Consider the following 12,452-nt stretch of genomic DNA (forward strand, 5'->3'; position numbering starts at 1 on the left):
CGACACTTACGAAAAGGATACGGCTAGCAATAAGGTTTTCCTGATGTAAAAGCTTTTCAACCTTCATAATAAAGAGTCAACTAGTGTTTCCAGCTATATCAATTATTTTGATTCTCTTTTTGCCCAGATTTGTGCACAACGCATGACCATTGATGATGAGATGAAAGCAATCTTTTTGCTTTGTTCATTGCCACCCTCTTGGGATATCTTTTGCACAGCTGTTAGTAACTCTTCTCTTAATGATACACTAAAGTACGATGATGTTACTAGTGCACTTTTGTCAGAGGAGATGCGTCGTAAGATCATGACTAGCTTGTGGCAAAGCTCATTATGTGCAAAGGGGTGATAAGCAACATAAGGGCCGTTCTTCGCAATGTAAGTCCAACAAATAGGGCAATAGCCGGTTAGGACATATGTCAAAGAAGGGGATGGAGACACTCTCTTTTTTGGGCTGGATACTGTCTTTGTCATTTTTTGATTTTCCCTTTTGTGAGCAATGTCAATATGGAAAGCAAACACAGACACATCGTACACATTCTTTTGACAAAGAAAGAAAATTCTTAGAGCTTGTGCACAGTGATTTATGTGGGCCTATGCCTTCTAAGTCCCATGGTAGTGCGTCCTATTATGCTACATTCATTGATGATGCAACATGGCATGTTTGGGTCTATGCCATGAAGTCTAAAGATGAGACCTTTTATTGCTTCAAGAAGTTCTTATCTAGTGTTGAAACTCAGTCTGAACATAAGTTGAAGCTTTTCGTTCAGACAATGGTGGAGAATATGTCTCCAAAGAGTTTACAGACTTCTGTTCATGTAGGGGAATTAAGCGTGAGTTTACAACTCCTTATACCCCTGCACAAAATGGTGCTGCGGAACAAATGAATAGGACCATCCAAGAGCAGATTATGTCTATGCTATCACATGCTAATTTACCACAAGCATTTTGGGTTGAGGCATTATACACAACCGTGTACTTGATCAATAGATCACCACATGCTTTGGAATTGGAGCTGATCTCTTGAGACAGCTAATTCCAGTGTTGAAGGATTTCAACTACTAGTGTGGAAAGATTTCAGACAGTAGACTAGACAGAAATCAGAGACTAGACTGAATTGTGGATACTGAAATAAGAGTCAGACTTGTAGACTGGAATAAAGTTCAGATTCAGATTCAGATTCAGAAGACTGTTGAGAAGTATCACTGAAATATATACCATGATTGAGATTACAGCGAATATGATTACAGAGAAAAAGTATAGCCAATAATATTACCATTGATGCTCAAGTGCAATTATAGCCCAAAGCGCTAATACAAGTGATTACAATTGCCAGCCCGATATCAATGTAATGGGCCCTATTTATATACTTCAGGTTTACTGTAGTAATTACTCTAGTAATTACTAAGTGATTCGTTGCCCATCTTCTAAGAACACGTTCCCACATGGTGACTATCCAGCCGTCTACATCCTTCCCTTCTTTCTTGAATTTTGGCAAGAATCCAAAATTTTTGAAAAATTCTCCTGTCTGATTTTGATGTAAGACTGAAAAATCCATTGTCTGGTTGTGATGTATTGTCAGAGTCTGACATTGAGAAGATGGTGAAGGATGCAGAGCTCTAGAAAGATCACAGATTGCGAGAGGCAGCTGAAAAGGCCAAGGTGGAGCTGTCACCTCTCCCTACCTGCTGAGAAGAAAATTCACCCCTAAATTCTGAGATAGAACTACCGAGTATCCTTCCATTGGACCGTCTTCCTTTTGCCTTTGCTCTTTGACTGGGTTGGTGCCTGAGAAGTTCTAGCATCAGCATTCTCCTTCTGAATCAGTCGGGTAAATGGCCTCCTGCTCAAGTTGATCCCGCCGGTCTGTGGTCATCTCTACCTCATAAGGTGTGAGAGAATGATAGGTTTTGGTGTCAGGATCATAGAGTGTACGCCTGCCCTTGCTCAGTTTGGTTCTGGCCAGTTTATGACAATGCGAAGCAGTATGGATCCATCCTTCTGGAAGAGGCTGATTTGTTTTGACGCGAGCTTCGAAAAGAATCTCAGCCATCTCCCTGTACTGCGGTGCCAGACCCGCGGTGCCAGACCTGGCTTTGCTGCAATGTCTTTCTCAGGCAGTTTGGAAGATTCGACCGTGAGCTGTAGTAACTGATTAGTAATCCTAGTCAATCCTTTGACTTGAATCTTCCACTGGCCCATACACAGCTGAATCCGGTGTAGCTCTTCCTTCATTGCCTGGATGTCATTGATTTGAAGAGCATTATTGAGCAATGTCTGCCAAGTCTTCCATTCCACAATTGATCGCTCATACCAATCCCGAAGCTCATTGATTATTTTGAAATATGTGAGTTGATCAACTGGTTCTTGATGTTGAGGATACAGCGCTGGAAAGAATCTTGGCAACTCAGTTTCTCTTGCTGGAACAACATACAAGAGAATTGGAGAATCTGGCACAAATTCCAGGAAATTCAGGACTGCCTGGTTTTCTTGTTGCATCATCTTCCTAGTAATTCTTACTAGCTGGAATAGAGTTCGAAGAGCAGTTGTCTGTGCTCCCACTGACATTCGCGTTTGAGGTCCTTTGCTAGTGGCTGTCTGGTCCTCCAGGATGGCTTTCACTCTCTGGTCCAAAACACCTCTGGCAGTTTGCAGTTGTACCAGAACATCCTTAAGTTGGACCCTAACGTCCTTCATGCAGCGGTAAGTTGGTTTGTTACCCAGCAGAAGTTCCAGTTCTAGAGCTAAAGACTGACAATCTGCAGTAGACTGTCTTTGCCAGTGCGGGTTTACCACTTTCTCATCAGCATTGAGTATCCATTCCGGAACTCGTTCCAATAGCTGAACTATACTGGGATGCGCAGGTAGTCTACAAGCTTCTTTATCATGGAAAGCAGCAGATTTCCAATGTTCTACCATTTCCCTAGCTCCCACATATAGTCTTTAGAACCTTTCTAAATCAGTCCAGAGAGCATCATCCTCCAGATACTGTTTGGTGATGGAGGCCTGTTGATGTCTCAGTTGCTTATTCAAGGTAATGAGCTACAGTGAATGCTGATGATCATTCACTGGTCCTTCATCTTGAACCTTCATTTTCCCTTTAGCCTCTCTGCTGTGATGGGATTGATCCGTGGGCTGATTCTCAGTGTTACTAGGCTGCTGCTCTTCAGTCTGCTGATGACCCGACTGGTGCTCTGTTTCCTGTCCTTCCTGTTGTCCCTCCGTCTGTTCTGGTTGGTCTGGCTGTGACTGGCCTCCTTCATCTGGCCCTGTCCCACCAGTACCAGGTCCTGGGGGTGGAGATGGTGGTGGGGCATCATCATCATCCTTTGTATGCCCAACCTCTTCATCATCCTCCTCCTGATCAGCTTCATCTTCTTCATCTTCTCCTTCCTCATCTAGGGAAGTCTGTTGCTCAATATAATCCATTATGGCTTGGTTCATCAGAGCATTCTTGAACTCACCCATCTTGTCCTGCAAATCACTCTGCAGACTTTCCATTAAGGACTTTAAATTTTCTAAGTCAAAAACAGCATTGCCTGCAGGGTTTAAAATTTCAGACAAGCTATTGTAGATGTATCTGTCAGTCAGCGAACGCTTTAGAGCTGTAAGGTGTATTAGCAGCTTCCTGAATTTTGCCCGCTTCATTCTGAGCCCTATTTCAGCTCGCTCGGCAGCTCTCAGTGCCTCATTCCTTTGACTCTTCATGATCATAATTTCAAACTCAGCCTTGGCTAGCTTTTTGTTCAACAACTCTTGACCTCTTTCTGATTCAGCTACCAATACCCTGTGTTGTATGTTCTGCATTTCCTGGGCTTTCTGGAGTGTTGCAATCTGATGTTGTGCTTCTGCCAAGTCAGCCTTGAGCTTATTGATCTCGTCTTCTGATCCAGCAGCCTCCACCAATTGTCCCATACAGCTGACAATGGTATTCCAAGAAGACTGTATCAGTACTGAACATCTGTCTTTGACCGTGGTTGGATTAGAATCGACAGGTTCATATATTGCCATAGGAGCTACATAAGGTAGAGTTGCATAATCCGTTTTGGTGAGCAAGAGATGCCCTCTCAATTGCTGAGTTTGCATTTGCTGCAACTTATCCTTTTTAACCAGTTGCAGAGGGTTTCCACAAGTGGAAGGAACTATTTCAGACAACGTTGAGGTCGCTGGACCTTTCCCCTTATCCAGTTGATTCTTGCCTTTGTCTCCTGACTAGTCTGGTACCTTCGCCTCAGTGACTAGCTTTACCTGATCTTTCCCCGATTCAGTAGCAACTGTATGTTTGACAACTGACTGATCAGGTATAGTTTTCTCAGTGCTTGCTGCCTTAACCTGGCTTTCGATTTGCTTCAAAAATTCACTGCTTTTTGTCAGTGTGATTCTTGGTTTCTTTGAACTGCCAGCTTCCTCTGCAGTGGCTTTCCTTTTCAGGTCATTGGAAATCATTTGACTATCCGTTTCCTTGTCGTCTGAGGACAGTTCAATCTTCTTTGGTTCATAAATGGGCTGCTCACTCCATGCCTGCTTTACCTGCTCATTAACATCTGCAGCAGTAGCCCAATACAGAAATTGCCAAACATACTATGCCTTGAAAACAGTTTAAGATTTCAGCTTGGCAGTCTGTTGGAGTACATTATGCAAGAGTATTTGACACAGGTTGATATGGACTTGTAGATCCAGTATCTTGGCCAACAGCATAGCAAATAATTTCTTGGACACATACGTTGGGTTATTCTTAAGACTGACTAGTTCGACGACAAACCTGTAAGCAGTGAAGGCTTCCGGTCCTGCTACTGGAACTCCTTGAGCACTTGCCTTGCGCTTCTTTCTAGCTGTTTCGTCCTCCTTTAGAGCATTACTTATTTGCTGTGTAGTTGCCACAGACGGTTTGGGATCATTAGGCATCCGAAATGAAACTGCAATGGCTTCTGGTGTCACTGACACCTTCCTATTATTTATCACAGCACTGGTAGTTTCAGCATCAAAGGAATCAAGAACTTGCTTAATAATATCTGCCTGAAAAGCAATCCTTGTGGCTTGCAACACAACTCGCAAATCCCAGAGTTGTAGCAGAGTCATTGCGTGACCAGTAAAGACATATCTTTGGATTTTACTGTATGAAAGAACAGGAAGGTTTGCCTTTGCCTCAACAACTATAGCTTGGGTTTCTTCAAGAGTTTCCTGCATCTTCTCTGAGCGTTTCCTTCTACCCATACACTGTGAGGTCGACGACGATGAAACAGGCGAAGGGGAAGAGGACTTACTTGTGTTAAAGCCATTTCCTAGTGTCGCTGGTAAGGCTGTCTGACAGTGAACTGTCTCGTCAGAGGTCGAAGTTTGCGGTTTTAGTGAAGAAACCTCGGAGCTCGGCGATGGCGAATGGTTGATAGGACGAAAGCGTCGCGCAGGAGATTTATGAGGAAAAATGCTAACTCTCCTGACTGTTATACGTGTTTGCGCCATAAAAGCTCCACCACTCGCCGCTCCTAGACTTGTGTGCGCCGTTGTTGTCGTGGCAAACATGCATTGGACAAGACTGCAACCTGTAATAATTATCAGTGGCACACCACTTGACCGTTGGCCACTTAAAAGTTGGAAAGTGTGTTCATACTGGTTCTGAACTAATTCCCACTCTGGCTGGACCATACTGGTACTGGTTCTTAAATCAGCCTGATCTGATTCTTTCGGTACTGGTTCTGAAGCTGGAACTGGTTGCACATGGAAAAGACCAAAAATATCTGATTCCGGTATCTCTTGATCAACAACCTCCAGTTCCTTAGTGACTTCTTCTAACCTAGTTTCTCTGGTCTCTGAATAATAAAGTTTGATCTTTATTCCATTATATACTCCCGGCAACATCAGTCGAGATAAGTCTTTTAATCTGACTGTGCCATTGGAGAAGACCCAATCAACCTCAAAAGGTCCTGCCCAGGTAATCTTCAAATTCGGCTTCTTTGGACCCAATTTAGACTGATATAGAAGCACTAAGTATGCCTTCTAGAATTCTCGGACTTTAATTCGGCGATCATGCCAGTGCTTCCTTCTTTGTTGAACAATTTCCTGTTCCAATATAGCTCTTTGCCTGAGTTCATCTAACTGCATCAGTTCATCCAGTCCTTTCTTAAGATTATGGTTGAAGTCCAGTCCATACTTTACAGCCATTCTCAGAGTGGGAATTACAAACTCCATAGGAACCACAGCTTCAGTACCATACACCATTTTGAATGGTGTCATTCCAGTAGTTACCTTATAAGCTGTCCTATAAGCCCATAGAGTAGTCTGAAGCTTCAAATCCCACTGGTCTGGTTTCTTTTGCACCACCTTAGTGAGAATAGTCTTAATTGTCTTATTGCTACTTTCAGCTTGTCCATTGCATCTGGGATAGTAAGGAGTAGATTTTCGATGCTTGACTGAAAGCATATCCAATAGGATTTCCATAGTATCATTGATGAAATGTGTCCCTTGATCGGTCACAATTTCCACTGGACATCCATATTGGCAGACAATATTCTCAAACAGAAACCTTGCAGTTGACTTGGCTGTGTTGTCAGGAAGAGCTTTAGCTTCAACCCACTTGGTAACATAACAAGTAGCCATCACAATGTACTTATTCTTCCTGGGGGTCACCTTCTTAAAAGGTCCCATAAAATCTAGTCCCCATTTCATGAATACTCCCAATGGTTGTATTGGCATTAAGGGAGTCATGTCTGCAGCTGTTGGTCGGCCGATTCTTTGGCATATGTCACAACTTTTACAAAAGCTTCTGACATCAGCAATCATTGTTTGCCACCACAGATCTGCTTGCAGAATCTTCTTGTAGGTCACTTCATTGGAAAAGTGTCCACCAGACTCTCCATTATGCGCTTCTGAGATAACTTGCATTATTCCCTCCATAGGGACACATCTCTGAAGTATACCATCCACACCCAATCGATAAAGTACTCCCCCAATGATGGTAAATTTCAGGCTTTTTATGATCAGAGCCTTCTTCTGATTCTGTTTCCAATCCTCTGGAAAGGCACCTTGGGAAAGGAATTGATAAATATCATACCATTCAGAATCCACTGATTCTTCTGCTTCTAACTGAAATAAATCAGCATCCACTGGTTCGTCTCTTAGAGGTGATTCTGAATATCCTTCTGTACTTCTGGAAAGAAAGTCAGTTCCACAATGGTTTCGGCCAGGCTTATGGAAAATTCTGAATTCAAATTCCATAAGGAACATCATCCATGTTATCAGCCTGCCTTGAATAATAACTTTGTTAATCAGAAACAGAAGAGCTTGATGATCCACATAAAAATGGAATAACTTCCCCAATAGGTAATGCCTGAACTTCGTAGCGCTAAAAACCATTCCGAGGGCTTCTCTTTCAGTAGTCGTATAGCCTTGTTTAGCCTGAATGAATCTCCGACTAGCAAAATAGACCGGATAGTTTGTTCTGCCATCTGGCTGAGCTAATATTGCCCCCATTGCCAATCCTGAAGCATCTACGTGTACATGAAAAATAATATCCCAATTCGGCTGCCTGAGGACTAGTTTACTGGTAATGAATTTTTTCAAATTCTGGAAACTCTCCTCACACTTAGCTGTCCAATTGAACTTACCGGTCTTCTTGGTAAGCTCATATAGTGGTACTGCTTGAGAAGCAAACTTGTGTACAAATCTTCTATAGAAATTCACATACCCCAGGAAAGAACTCAACTCAGAAGCAGTTCTAGGTGCTTTAGCTTGCTGGACACATTGTATTTTGTCATTGGCCATTTCTATTCCATTGTGGGAAACCACATGTCCCAGTAGTTGTCCCTTCCAAACCAGAAATACTGATTTAAATGGATTCAAGCAAATCCTTTTCTCCTGACAGCGTTGTTAACCCTCACGGCTCACAGACACCCCATCACCTACGACGGACGTGTATTATGTATTTGGTAGAGTCAGATACCGGGCTTGTCGGACCAATAGGAAAAGGGTAAGAGTGATCGCCGATGAGAGGCGCACTCTAACTGGGACATTCGAGGGATTAGTTGGCTAAGCATGGGCGCCCGGGTGTGAATGGGGTGAGCTTATATAAAAGCCAACTAAACCTAAAATTCACTTATTCTCTCATTTGTGCAATAGACGAGTGCTCTTGCTCCATCTCCATCTCCATCTTTTTCTTCTTCACCTCCTTGTGTGTGTGTATGAGAGAGAGAGAGAGAGAGAGAGCATTGCGGCGGCACGACGGCGGTGAAGCGGTTGAGCACGACGTAGCGGCGTCTCCTTCTTCTTCACGGCGAGGAATCCTCCACGGCAAGAGCATAGAGCGGTGAGTGACACACCATTGCCCTCTTTTGAGCTTACTAGTTAAACTAGTTGTGTGCTTGGAGCCGTCTATGGCTCGCACACAGTGTTAGGCAAGGCCCTTGCTTCGACAGTGCGGCAAGGAGCGCACATTTTTGGCGCCGTTGCCGTGGAATTGCCCTGCACTAAGCCCAAGAGGCACTTTGTGCTTCTCCTATGAGTTGTTTGTAGTAGGAAAGAAGAGGAAGAGGAAGAGGAATTGTTTTTCTGCAAGTTGTTAATTTTTGTATTGTCTGCAAGTTCTGTGATTTCTACATAATGTTGTGTTTTCTGTTTGCACACAGTCTTTGCACAATTAGTAGTCGTTAGCTTGTTTGCAGTGAATGAATAAGTAGGAAGGCAGTTAGCAATTTCTGTTTGCACACAGTTTGTACACAGTTTTCTAAATTTTAAAAAAAAAAAAAACCAAAAATATTTAAGCGTGAGTGACTGAGGGGCTACACTAAAATTCGGATCTGGATCGGGATCATTTCCCCAAGCCCAAGCCCAAGCCCAAGCCCAGGCCCAGGCCCAGGCCTCAGTCCTATGATATATACTAGACTCACTCTTATATATATACCCTACCCCCTCAAGAGGGAATGAGAGCATGTGGGGCAAGTCCTCCACTCTCCTCCCTTCTCTTCCCACTTGCACCCTTAGATTTTCTAATTTGGGCCTAGTTCCCTACTAGAAATTGACGGTTTTAGGATTCCGAGGGCATAAAGTGACCAAACGGAGGGCTGTAAAGCACGGCACGTCCCTCTAACCGAGACGCTCGTTTTGAGCTATCATACATTCTATTCTATAGCTGGGTCAGAAAAAAAGGACCAAAAAATCAAAAAATAAAATGTTTAAAAACAGAAAAGACTTGGGTTGCAAAACACCCAAAAATACTAGGTGAGCAGCCTTCACGGGCACTCACTGACACTTCTAGGGGATCCAAGTCATATGAACCTACGCTCTGGACGAGTGTTAGAGCACGAGCATATTGGCAATGCCTCCATTTACGCGGGCACCCATTATTCCTCCACCCTAGGTTCTGGACCTTCGGCCGGGACTCAAGGTAGCGCGACCCAAGATCCTCATATCGCGTCTAGTGATTCTTCCTCTGACTATGAAGTCATGGAGGGGTATCCTACACCAAACCCTGATAGTTCAAGTCAAGACATGCATGCCATGGGCCCACGACCCGGGTCCAGCGTGTTTAGCCGCTTAAAAGAGACCCTTAGTAGAGCTACTCGCTCCGAACATGCGGTTAATGAAATAAATGAAGGGAGTGGGGAAGTAAATTCGTCATTCATGCCTAAAATAGACCCTATGCTTATTGAGAGTGTGCATGTGAATGTTCCATCCACTGCACCTCCTGATCCTTTAGGACTATCTCCCTCTGAGGTTTTACTACCCGATGGTAGGAGTCTTGCCGAAGTACAAGAGATCGAATGCTATATGCAAGCAACAAGGGAGAGGAAAATTGAGAACCTACGAAGGCTAGAACAAAGTCGAGCCCTGAAAGCAAAGGCTCCTATGCCAACAATCATGCCAGCTGAGCAACCGAGTGCTCCCAAGGTAGCAGTCACGGAGGGGCAAGCGATGGGGAGCAATAATGCTTCCACTTCGAGGGAAACCTCCAGCACGCCAGGCCTAGATGGGATATTCCTAAACGAAAATTGGGAGTATGACCTACAAGAAGAAGCTTTAACTGATCGGTACACAGACACACCTATCATGTGGGTTGGTTAGATGTTCTACAATCCACATCGGGTGCTACTAGCATAGATGAGCAACAACAGAAAGTCTGTGATGTCCTCCATAGGATTGTCGAGTTAGAAAGACAGAACACAGGGATCAACATGCCTTCAACAGGCCTAATGAGATTCTTGGATACGGGAAAGGCCAACCAACCAACCCTATCACAAATGGAGACTCCCTCAGTGAGCCCCATTGATCCTCCATATGTTGTTTTGCCAGGAGCCTCAGTACAATCTGAGCCCACAAGTGGCAGCTTTACCTTCCCAGATCTAGCTCATCTTTCTCTTAATGACACTACGGCTACCATGCATATCCCAGTGGTGAGCGTGACAAGAAGTACACCATGGAGTTCATTTGTTAACACTGCGCCGATGCCTAGTAGCACAGTGCCCCCAACTATACCTACATGTATGTATCAATCATGTGCACCTGTCGTACCTCAGCCTCATGTAGCTCCTACACCTCCGATTATTTCAAGAGCTTACAATTCACAATGGAATTATCCAAGCTCTTATACAAGTGGAGCCATGCCATTTAATAATAACATGCCATATCAGGCACCCCCTATCCCTAGGGCCACGCCTATAAACTTTGGACCACCGTTTGGTACACCACCATACGAAATATGGGACCCAAGAGCCGCGCGTATGCCAAGGCCAAGGCCAACTCCCATCTCACATGTGGTTCCAGGAGCACATACACCCATTATACCTGCTCAAATAGGAGATTTGGCAGCATTTGCTCAAACTATCGGTCTCTCTATTGCGGAAAACATGCGTAGTGCACCTGATAGAGAGCCTAGGAGCAAGGCAGTTCAAGTAGCTAAGCTCACACAGAAATTCAGTGGAGACGGAGATGCTAGAAAGCATATGGAAGTCTTTGAACATGTGTGCGATTTCTTGGAAGAGCACAATGAGCTACATAAGTGTAAGGCTTTGAGTTTGACCCTAAGCGGAAAGGTTGGAGATTGGTATAGAACCTTAAGAGTAGAAGAGAAAACGATCTACTCTACTCTTAGGAGACTGTTCTTAAAAGAATACATACGAGAGGGAGTACTTTGGAGTGTAGCCTCTCAGCTCCAAAAAGCCCAACGAGAAGAAGGTGAATCCGTGAGAGACTTCATTAGTCGCCTAAAGAATTTGAATTCTCGATGCAATCCAAACGAGCGATTCAACAACAACCAATTGCTTGATAGATTCATTAGGGGACTACGACATGAAAGTATTTATAATGGCCTAGTCATTAGAGGCATCACTACTTGGGAAGCAGTCACCATGAATGCAATCCAATTGGAGGATAATTTAATGATTGCAGGAGAAAGAGTGTCTGCCGAGCCGAAGTCTAGTAGCTCGCAAGCATCAGGGCATGAGCCAATGAAGATAAAGCCAATCGTGAAAGAGCAAACGATATCTGAGATGACTTTGGCAGATCTCACCAAGGCCATCCAAGAAAGCCTTAGGGGTAATCATGCTCCACAAAACACTCATGTACTATAGGAGTCGACAGGCTTGAGGAGTGTCCCATGTACTATATGGAAGACCATTGGGGACAAATCAAACCGGTATATCAAGCTACTGCGCTAGCAGCAAGAGGCCAAAACATTAGTAGTTTTGCCAGGAGACCACCTCTTCAGTGCTACGAATGTGGTGGACCACATCGAGTAGCTGAGTGCCCCATTAGAATGCAAAAGAATGCTGCACTAATGCAAACAAGTCAAGGGAGGTGGTCTCCTGGCAAAACACTAGTAGTTTTGCCAGGAGACCACCTCTTCAGTGCTACGAATGTGGTGGACCACATCGAGTTGCTGAGTGCCCCATTAGAATGCAAAAGAATGCTGCACTAATGCAAACAAGTCAAGGGAGTGCATTGGCAATGCCAATACTCATTTGTAATCGTTGTGGCATAGATCATTTGATCGCACAGTGTCCTAACAATCCAAACGCGCCGAAAATCACACCATTGAACTTAATAGAGATTGTTGATGGGACACCACCAACTATAAACATAGCACCAGTGAATTCACTCACACGGTCGATGCTCCAAAAGCAAAGTTACATCCTCGAAGAGAGAGATGCTGCATCCATTGGCCGAGCGAGAAAGAAGAAAACACGAAGAAAGAAATCCCTTAATGCTTCTAGCTTAAAACCTAGTTCAAAGACTAACATAGGGACAGGAGAGGATCCTGTGTATATGAATGACCCTGAGGATGACTCAGATTCGATAGAGACCACAGAGACCAAAACTGTTACTACAAAGGAAGAAGCCAGTGAGGAGGATCACGAGAGGGAATTACGACAAACACCAAAAGAGTATTCAAAGTTAAACCACCCAGTTGCGAACCCCCAAGATAAGCCACGAGAGACAAAAAATGAGGATTGCAAGAGAAAGAT

This window comes from Adiantum capillus-veneris, chromosome 5 (assembly GCF_014529385.1).
Source record: "Adiantum capillus-veneris isolate H3 chromosome 5, ASM1452938v2, whole genome shotgun sequence".
NCBI lineage: Eukaryota > Viridiplantae > Streptophyta > Polypodiopsida > Polypodiales > Pteridaceae > Adiantum > Adiantum capillus-veneris.